This window comes from Lissotriton vulgaris, chromosome 2_1 (assembly GCF_964263255.1).
Source record: "Lissotriton vulgaris chromosome 2_1, aLisVul1.2, whole genome shotgun sequence".
In the NCBI taxonomy this organism is placed as follows: Eukaryota; Metazoa; Chordata; class Amphibia; order Caudata; family Salamandridae; genus Lissotriton; species Lissotriton vulgaris.
This window is the reverse complement of record NC_141687.1, coordinates 477,349,108-477,359,972: the sequence shown is the minus strand read 5'-3', so window position 1 is coordinate 477,359,972 and position 10,865 is coordinate 477,349,108.

Below are 10,865 nucleotides of genomic sequence, written 5' to 3'. Positions count from 1 at the left end.
TGGTATTGTATTGGCACAATGTAAAACAGTCATGGAATCATTATGTGCCTCTTGATAACAACATGCTCGACAGTGCGCGGAATCTAGGGTTACTGTCTGTAAGGTCCAATTTATTTTAGGGTTACGTGCTCTTAACCAAGGTTCACGTAAAATAAGACCAAATGTACGAGTATCAATCATATCAAAACTTATTATTTCAGTAAGACTATTTTGACATACCATAGTAATGGGACAAGTTTGTTTTGTTATCAATCCTGAAGATAATGCCGACTCATCAACTGCACAAGCAGATTCTGGTTGAGTTTTCCAGGTATGAATATGTAATTTTTGAGCTAACTTAATATCCACAAAGTTACCCGTAGCTCGAGAATCCAATAAGACTGGTACAGAATGTTGCAATTGAGGACAGATAATTAAAATGACCTGAATAACAAAATGTCGAGGTATACGGGCCAATGTGTTTGCTAGATATTTGGTGATCTGTGACTTTTTATTACTCGTACAAGTGAGCTCCGTTCTTGACAAGCTTTATAGTTTTCGTGCTCCACTGGACTTATCACTAAGGCATTTGTCTTTTTAGATATTTTTGGCTTACTATGACAATCTTTTTCAAAATGTCCAGATCGAGCGCAATAGAAACATAAATAAAATTTTCACCTTCTTTCTTTTTCTTCACTAGTCAAAGGCCCTTTAATGATTCCCATCTGCATAGGTTCTGGTTCTGATGCTTTATTATCTGACTCTTTCTTGTCATGTTTCACTACTGAGAATCTGGCTTCCATTCTTGACTTATCCCCTATTCGCTCTCCTAAACGGTGGTCTAACTTTACTAACAGATCTACAAAGTCTGTATAATCATCAGGTAATTCCACGATGTGAGCCAGAGCATCTTTTAAAGTGTTCCGCAAACCAATATGAAATAAGACAGTTCGTTTCTCTTCTGGCCACTGAGTCTCTGTTAATAACCTAAGAAATGTTGTTACATAAATTAACAGATCTTTGCTTTGCAACAAAGGTACAGAAAGAGACAAGAGGGATGCAGAAAGAGGGAAGAGAAATGCAGAAAGAAGCAACAGACGTGTAGAAATAGGTAAGGGAAGTGCAGAAAGAGGCAGGATAGGTGCATAAATAAGCAAGAGAAGTGCAGAAAGAATCAACGAAGGTGTAGAAAGAGACAAGAGGGATGCAGAAAGAGGCAAGATAAGTGCATAAAGAGCCACATAGGTGTAGACAGAGGTAAGAGAAGTGCAGAAAGAGGCAAGAGAGGTACAGAATGAAACAAGAGAAGTACAGAAACAAGTTTAAACAATAAATGTCAAAGGCACATAATTAATCAACACTTGCACTGTGTAATATAGAAGATAACACGTTGCAGAGACACCTTCCTAGATGAAAAAGTAAATCATGCAGTATTTTACTTTAAAAATCATGGCAATGCAGAGGAGAGAAAAAGAGACAAATTCAAAATATAATAAGCATTATAGCCTCAGCCACTGATGCTAGAGAAGATAGTGGAGGGGGCCCACAGACGTCAAGACTCAAGGGTTCATTTGTGCGAGGTAGTCCATCGAATGGACTGAAGAGCAGATCTTTAGTTAATATATCTGTCAACATGGTTTAAACATCAGTTTTCTGTACTACTTTCATTATAAACTCAAGAAGCACACATATTAGTGTGCACAACCTATTTCAATCTCCATTTCAGTACAATAAAACAAACAGTTATACATGTTCGAACATTTTACAATTCAGCACACTAGCTTACAAATGGAAAGAGCAGGTGTGGTTGATGTTTTGCTAATATTAGCTTATTCTATCTACTGTACCTTTCAAACATGTTTGTATAACCAATCAGAAAGATGCTTCCTAATGCATCCTATTTTTTGTGCACATCATGCTTATGTGCAACCATTCAGCTATCTGATTTTGTAAAACAGCACCTTCTCCACCATTTTAAATACCTCTTATTCTACCAACTGACTTACTCAGCTACAGACATCATTTGATTCCTTCAACACATCCGTTCAAAGTACCTAGAGTATGGATTATAGGGCACAGCGATGTTTTCTAGTGCAAATGGCTGTGACAAATTGTAAGAATCCCACTGCTTCCACAAAAGGAAAAGGGAGGACGTCCAGTGCTAACGTTTTTTCCAGCTTCCCATTGTAAAAACGTGCGATGGGGTGGTTACGGTCGTAGGTCTCCAACTGTCAATACATGCCTGTAATAGTAGCCTGCACTTTATTCTTCTTTCCTGGGGCTACTGACGCAGGTGACTTTTCAAAGAATCTTGACATTGGAATTAATGCAGTTTGCGTTATACCACAGTTATTTTGAGTGGAACGGACAATTTTTTAATCAATCCAATGGAACATCGAAGGGTTTTGGGGGGGCCCCCTCATACGCTAATATTTTTATACAAAAGTTTGAGAGAGACCACATTTTGGAAAATCAAACATCGATTGAAGGCTTGATCATGTTTAAGCGGTTCATTGATGACATTTTTTTAATTTGGAGTGGATCCAAAGAGATGTTGGAAAGAAACATTAAGACGCTCAACTGTGTCAATGAAAGAATTAAATTCACTCATACAATTTCCAATGAATCGATATCATTTCTTGATGTGCAAATTAAAATAAACAACAATGAGATAAGTACCAAAGTGTTTCATAAACCTACGACAGAAATGCTTGTTTGTTATTTCAGAGTTTTCACCCTGAACCGTTGAAGAAACATTTGCCCATGTCACAGTATATAAGGCTTAAGAGAATCACATCTGAGGAAGAAGAAGTCAAAAAGTCTATCGAACAACAAACTGCTAAGTACAAACAAAGAGGCTATCCTGATGATGTTCTACAACAAGCCATAATGAAAGTAGACAAAATCAAGCGAATTGACCTATTGGCACCCAAAATCAAACAAATTGAACAGAAAACAGTGTGCGTACTAAAATATTCCTCAGACTCTGAAAAGATCAAAAGAACAATCAATAAACACTGGTATCTGATACACACTGAACCTGACTTCAAAGGTTTATATAATGATCGCATCACATTCGCTTACCAAAGATCTAAAAATCTCAAAGAACTTTTAAACACTCCTGCGAAGGAGAAGATAATATGGAAAGGAATGTCCAAATGTTTTAATTGCACCCACTGCAATAACGTCATTTGTGGTAAAACAGTGATGCATCCGACCAAAGGTTTTCCCATAGAACTGCAACATTCAAGCACATGTGATACTGCCAATTGTGTTTATCTCATCAAGTGCCCATGTGGCAAAATATACATTGGCCAAACTGAACGCAAACTCAAAATCCGTATCACGGAGCATAAGAGTAACATCAGACTTAATAATCTAAAATCATCTGTGGCTAATCACTGGAAAGAGAAAAATCACCAAATCTCACAACTTAAATTCATGGTGATCGAGTCAATCCAACAGCGCCCTGACATGGATCCTGTAAAACAGAGACTGAGAGCAGAGTTTTATTGGATTAAAAGGCTTAACTCCACCCATCCTTTGGGGTTGAACGATCGTATTGAACATTCGTGGGTTTTATAATGCACTGATCTATAGTGTTGGTTTTTGCTAAATTCTGTACCCCATTCATGTTGGTAATGTATGGTGTGAATATTACAATCAACAACTTGCATAATGTTCGTATTGCATATCACGTATTAATGCTCTCTAATTTGTTATTATTGTGTTATGTTTTGTTGTTTGCACGATGCCGCTATAACATGAGGATTTCCGATTTAGCGCTAATTTCTACTCGGAGCGAGTTGATGTATATTGTTTTGAAGCCTGAACACTCAGTTCATGTGACCGCAGTGCCGCAACACCATTGGTTGTGGTCGCGATCACGTGACTGAGTATTCACGCTATGAGAACCGTCAGTGTAACCATGTTGGTAATACTCAAGATTCCACGGAGGCGCGAACCCGTCCGTATGCTCGTAAGTGAATGACTTGTGGGACTATTTAGATAAGAGGGGAGAGAGCGTTGCATGTTAATAGTCTCACCTAGTGTTGTGGTGTCATATGCTTTTATCGAGCGTTGTGATTATGAGACATACTTTACTTTGGTGACTCGGATGCTGCTTCTTAAAAAGCACACACTTTTCCTTTCCGTTTTGCACGTTAAACAGCGGTATAGCAGAGAGCATTGTACTGTTCATTATCATTGAGGATGACTAATTTGGTCCTGTTTGATTTTCATTTTGCAGACCCCTGACGAAGGGTCATGTTTTTTGGTTGACCCGAAATGCATTGGGTGTTACAATAAAGTGGACTGATTGTACTAACAATATTGCGACATAAGAATGAGATTATGTCAGCAAGGAAGATCATGTAACTTCACATAAGTGAACCGTTCCGCAATTTTTGATGAACTGAATAAATATTCATGAACTTGTAAAAGAAAACGTTGTTTTCGTTGTAAATTTGGCGCCCAGTCTGGAGGCTAGTGTCACTAACCTCATCATTCACTACTGGTTCATTAAAGGCACGCTTTTTGACTACGTGCGACGACTAGGCTGCCAGCCTTGAAACTTCAAAATTCAGAAAAGTTTCATTTAATTTGAGTGCTTGGGATAACATTGTTTTCTGTCTTTTTATATGGCTCATTTGGCCTTCAGTACCATATTGTGAGCCAGGTTTACCTCGACTAACATGTTAGTTGCAAATGCTGCATACTACAATGCGCTCCCACTGTGTGCTAACCTTTAAAAAGTCCCAGCCTCTGGAGAAGTACTTTTTTACTGTGCAACTGCCGGCCTGAAGAAGAACTGGGAGTAGTTGTGAATGAGGTATGTGGGTGTGTCTTTGATTGTCTCTCTGCAGTGCATACTTCTACTGGGGTAGTGGTTAGTGCAGGTCTAATCTGAGGCTTTGGAAACATGGGAGCTAGAAGTGCTACCCGTGCCACACCCATTGGATAAGGTTTAATAGCAATTTTAGACTCCTCTGTGTCACCTTCCACAATGACTAGCTTGTCGTTGTCATACTCCTCATCATCCCCTTCCATAATTCTAACGCTTTCTGCTGGCATCTCCTAGACTCTGGCAGGGTCCATGTCACATCCCCATCATCATCATCTGAAGTAGTGCTTGAAGAACATGGGAAGTAGACCCCTTATTTGTCCTTACTTCTGTGATCCAACGATGCTAAAAGAGGAGGTTCTTAGTTGGCAGGTAGCTTGACCTCCAGTTCTGTTCCAACATCAGGAAGTTATACTATTGCTGGCTGTGACTGCTGTCCACTTTGTTCTGTTCTCGGAAATGATTGGTTGCTACTTTGAGGAAGGGACGAATCAAATGTAATGTCACTGCTCGTCGGCGTCATCATAATTGCAGTTGCTGCCTCGCTGACAGACATGGTCTTGGGCTTAGGTTGGGGAGGTGCTGTTGATACAAGAGTGCTGCTCCCAGATTGCTCCCTAGAGGCCAGTGTGGCAGGAACCCAACATTGTTGGAAAAAGGTTTTGGCAGACACCCCATTGGTGGAAAGCTGCTTCTTCTCACTGACCACCTTCTTGTCGGCAATTTTCTTTGGGGCCATCTTAAAGTTCTCTGTTGGCAGTAGCACTAAGCTGCCCAAGTGTAAGAGATTGGAGAACTGATGTGCAATGTTGTCATTTTACAGGTCTTCTGTTTGGCATTACTGCTGGGAATGTCTCTTCTGCTCTTGTGTACCTAAAAGCATATAAGCAAGAAAACATTTAGTGACATGTTACATTGTTACAGTTTGAATTAGTACAGATAAAGGCAATATTAGTGTGGTTGGTTACTTAGGTAATAAACACTGTAAAGTCAAACACAACACCATACCATAAAATGTAATACACCATCAGGGTAACTCACAATATACAGATAGATCTCTTTCCTTTATTTCCATATATTCTAAAGGAGACACCTGTGGTACTCATGGAACTGCATGGGCAAATGGAATAATAATCTTTTAAAAAATGTATGTAAATGTGCGCCTATGGCAGGCAATGTGGTCCAGGGGGAAATGGAATAATCATTAAAATAAATAGATGGTGTTGATGTGTCTGCAGTGCACGAGGGCCAGTGTTTCCAGGAGGAAATGGAACTATACCTAAAAAAATGAATATTGTTGAATGGCTGTGCACCCATGGTGGATGGATGGACTGATTGATCAAAGGCGACAAAATGAAAAGACAAAAAAATATTTTTATAAGAAAATTAGAAATACAAATTTAAAAAGAAATGAAACAAAAATAAAATAAAAAAATTACATGGTTAAAATAGAAAATACAATTTTAAATTAATAAAGCACAATTCATAATTTGCGAACTTTTATGGCAGGATGAGAAGAACCTGTTATGAGGCAAAGAGGTGCAAAATTAAAATAATGCAAGACATGCATGTAATACATAAGCAATGTTCATCAAAATCATATTATTGATAAACATTCGACAATGATCCTCAGGCATATTATTAAACTGATATCACATCCATCCAGTGCCACATGGTCAAACAACAGCAGCCAGCAAGGAGGCATGGGACCAAAAAATACATGCAAACCTATGGCTAAGGCACACTGACTTGATGCATAAAATTGCCACCAGACACATTTCCAAACAACTAGAGCAAGCAAGGAGGCATGGGAACAAAGAGAACACATTCAGGCCTATGGACACAGACTTTAGAAACTGGCCCACTGTCACATGGCATAGAGAACAAAGACAAATCAATGGTGGCCTATGACACACACACACACACCCGCTGGACTGATAAAGGAGGCATGGCAACACTGAAGGAAACACTACCATTAATTCAGCTTAAAATCAACTGAGCTATATACATTTTACAACAACACACATCCACCCAATGCAGCAAATATTACCCCACATATACACTTTCTGCACACAAACAAAATGTGAAATATATAAAATAACCAACAACTTTATTTAATCCAATGCCATCCAACCCAAACATATACAACAGCAACAGTAGCACTGGCCTCTGCCTACTGGATGGCCCCTTAGCAGACTAGACCATATAGTAAAATAAAAAAAATATAGCACATTTAACAAACATGGTGAAAGTGTGATGAACTGTGCAACATTGTTCCTTTGAATATGAAGAAAAATTTAATGTAAAAACATAATTAGGCCTCTCCTGAGAATACAGGCCAACCCCCACAGTAACTTTGAAAAAAGGAATAAAAGTACAAATAAATACTGATGCATCCCCTCTATCAAACAAACAAAACCCTTATACAAGATTTTTTTTAACTTACTTGAGAAATTCCGAATACAAAGTCCTTAAATCCAATGGTAGATATGCAGCAGACAAGAGTGAGTCTCTGGGGGACTACTTCCTGTTGGAGTAAAAAGTAAACAAGAAAGGGCTTCTCGCACAAAAAAAACAACTCCAACAGTTCATCGGAGATGAAAATTCACTCAAAAAACAGCTTTATCGGTTTCACGAGCACAAAAGCTATTCAAGTGGTGCGTTCACAACCATGATCGGCACTACATTGGTGCCATTTTGGCCAGAAGCTGTGAAATCAAGCACAAAGCCTCTTGAGTACTCGTTAGTGACTAAAGAGTATAGTGGCACTGGTGATTGAGAGCCAAAACAAACCTCGAGCACATGGACTTAAAAAAACGTTGGTTTTGCGCCTAGAAGGTGGAATTCAGGAACTACTCAATCCTCCACAGAGCACAGAGTGCACAAATTCCATGAGCTGAGATTACTGCCCAGACCCAATATGATGGTGTTACTCCAAAGAATTAAGTACTTCGAAATCATAAAACAATATACTAGAACATTCCAAGTTGTGTAAGTAACACTGTTTGAGGGAAAATAACCCAAAAAGTCAGTTCATAAGTCCAAGGTCATGTGATATATTTTCATCATCTTTATTTTGTTTACACACTTCCACCTGTTTCTTCCCCAATAGGATTATAGGATATGTGTGCTGGAGTATGAGTTTCTTATATGTGATCTCTCCTGAACCTAGCATATAAACATAAGAGGGACCCTGAGAAAACTCGTTCTGGGGGAACATCCAATCAAGGAAAGAACAAACTAAGAACATAACAGGATGTCCTCACAATTTAGCAAAAATTGGGCAGTAGCTCCAAAGAAAGATAGAGATCACCCACAGATAAGTTTACAAACCATTTATTTATTTGTCATCATTAGTTACTTTTAAACGAAGTAGAAAAAATCATTTTTTTAAATATAAGGCAAGCAATGTAAACATACTCATATACGAACTACATAAATTCTCAGGTAACTGAAACACAGCCCACAAAATTACTATACAAAAATATAAATACACTATATACAGGACAAACTAGTTAGCAGATTAAACCAGCACAAACAAAAAAGACATGATCAAATAATATTACAAATAAAAGAATATATGGCACAATACATAACACTAAGTAATAGAACATCCATATGTACAAATCACAAACATGACATAAGAAACAATAACAAAGAAAAGCGCTGACGTGCGTTTCGGAAAGCACCACTGCTTAGAAATTCCTTCATCAGGGCGCAACCTTCATGCTTTTTATTTTCATAGTGGCCAAACACTGGCCACCAACCGGAGACATGCGGGATATAATGTTGAAGCAGAACCGAAATAACTGTCTGTGGGGAAAAGAAATACTTTGCCAAATGTACAAAATTGAAAACAGAAACTGTAAAATGGTCAAGCATTGAGCAAGAGATTCAATACAAACAAAGACGTTTTTAAGATATTGTGCTTGGGGTAAAAGGACTGGTACACAACAATGAAACAAAAGAATTATCAAAAAATTCCTGAAGGCTGTTGTGTGAATCAGACCTTACATCCCAGCCATCTAAGAAAGCACTCACGATGAAGAATCCGCCACCAGATTTAAAAAACACAAACCTCAATGGAAAGAATGGAAGAACTGTCCAGTAAAGGGGGGTCCAGTAGACACTGAGTAGGGCTCCAAACATGCAGGGTTCTAAGACAAAATGTGTGAATTAAAGTAAGGCACCATACTAGTAAAGGCAAAGCGATAAGAGGTGTCACAGAGTAAAAACAAAAAGAGGTAAGCAACCTGAAAATATAGAGTGGAGGTAGCCTAAATGAGGCGACGGATACGGAGAAAGTAAAAAGCCCGTAATGAATAAAAGATGCCCAGCCTGTAATCTGTATATAGAGACAAGAATATAGGGCCAAAAGATTACAATTCTGTCTGCATGCTAAGAGAACTATTGGAGATAAATGGGCCAAGCCGAGAGGAAATACTCATAGGTATAATGCAGTCATTCCTGTCTCAAAAGGAATGGCAGACAGGCAGTGTGTCCTGTCAGAGTCAATTATGAAGCAGAGCAAAGCCTCAGGATTCCGGAACAATCCAAAGAAAGCACATTAGCAGAGTGCGAAAGATTTCAGCCCTCAAGTGGGTACAAACATTAAAAGATAAAGAATTTGGGGCTGGAAAGGAGAAAACATAAACAGGGATCAGAGAAGGAGGCTGCAAGGCTGTCCGATACAGCCGTGAATGCAGAGTCATAAAGTGGACCCACACGCAGCTTACCTCAATAGAAACTTCCGTCTTAACAATCCACCAGAGTGACCATAGTTCGAGTCAATGCACCAGGACGGAGAAAAAACACTTCTATAAATACCTGGACACTGGGACATAAGTGTCCAGAGATCGGAAACACCAGAAAGGGAAGGTGCAATACTAGAACGCCTAGCGCGAACATGAATGATCCAAAAGCGTTGGCCATCTTGAAATCCAGCGCGCGAGCCAAACAGAGGATAAAGAATAGAGCGCATATCCAAGGTGTGAGTAAATCACGAGGGTGGGCCATCTTGAAGAACAACTCGCGCTGAAAGTAAATAGGAAGTGGTAACAAATGGCGAAAAAAATAAAAATATAAAAGAAATTATGGGAAGTACCCAGGCGTTTATAGAGGGCCAGAGATAATGCAAAACAAAAGGTATGAATAACGAAGCTTAGAGGCCATGTCAGATAAACCACCAACTGGCTGGATCAAAAGGGTCCATGGAAGGGACCCCGGAACGAAAGAGTAACCAAAATTACACACCCAAACTCAAGGATAATGAAAGGTGAAAGACCTGGTAAAAGAAGATACTACCAGGGAGGTAAACCAAGGAAAAATGAATGATAAAAAAGCCATACAGCATGGAGGAGCCAAACAAATTTCAGAGCAGGGAAAACCATACTTGGCGCAGGAAGCCAAAGGAAGGGCTACAGACAGAAAGATCTCTCATAGTCCCCTCATGGACAGGGGAAGAAAAAGGGGAAAGGGAAACTAAATGGAACCCAGGGAAGCGAAAGGGGACCTAGATGATGGCATGTTCCCAAGACAGGCATTTATTGAGTCCATTGCTAGCAGTAAAGCAGTAAAGATCCAAAACATCTCTCTCTTACGTCTCTGGGCGTCAACATTACCATACTTAGGGCACGCCACCCGTTCAAGGATGAGCCATTTAAGATCATGAATCATATGTTTGCGTTCATGCCAATGGGCAACAAGAGGGGCACCAGCCCTCTGGGTGCGGATGGATGACTTGTGCTCACTAAACCGCGTTCTGAACTCCCTGCTGGTCTCACGAACATATCCTTTCTGGCAGGGCCACAACACAAGGTAAACAACATTGGTGGTACGACAATGTGTCATTTCCTTGAGGGGGAATTTTTTCTTTCCCCAAACCAGTTCAGAAGTGACCATGGCGGCTTCACAAGTGTGACAATTTCCACATCTGTGCGTGCCACATATTGGATTGGTGCCTGTGATTGATCTCTGGACAAAACTGCTATTGGAAGCAACCGAGGCTCTCACAAGAGAGTTTCTAAGATTCTTGTTGTGCCGA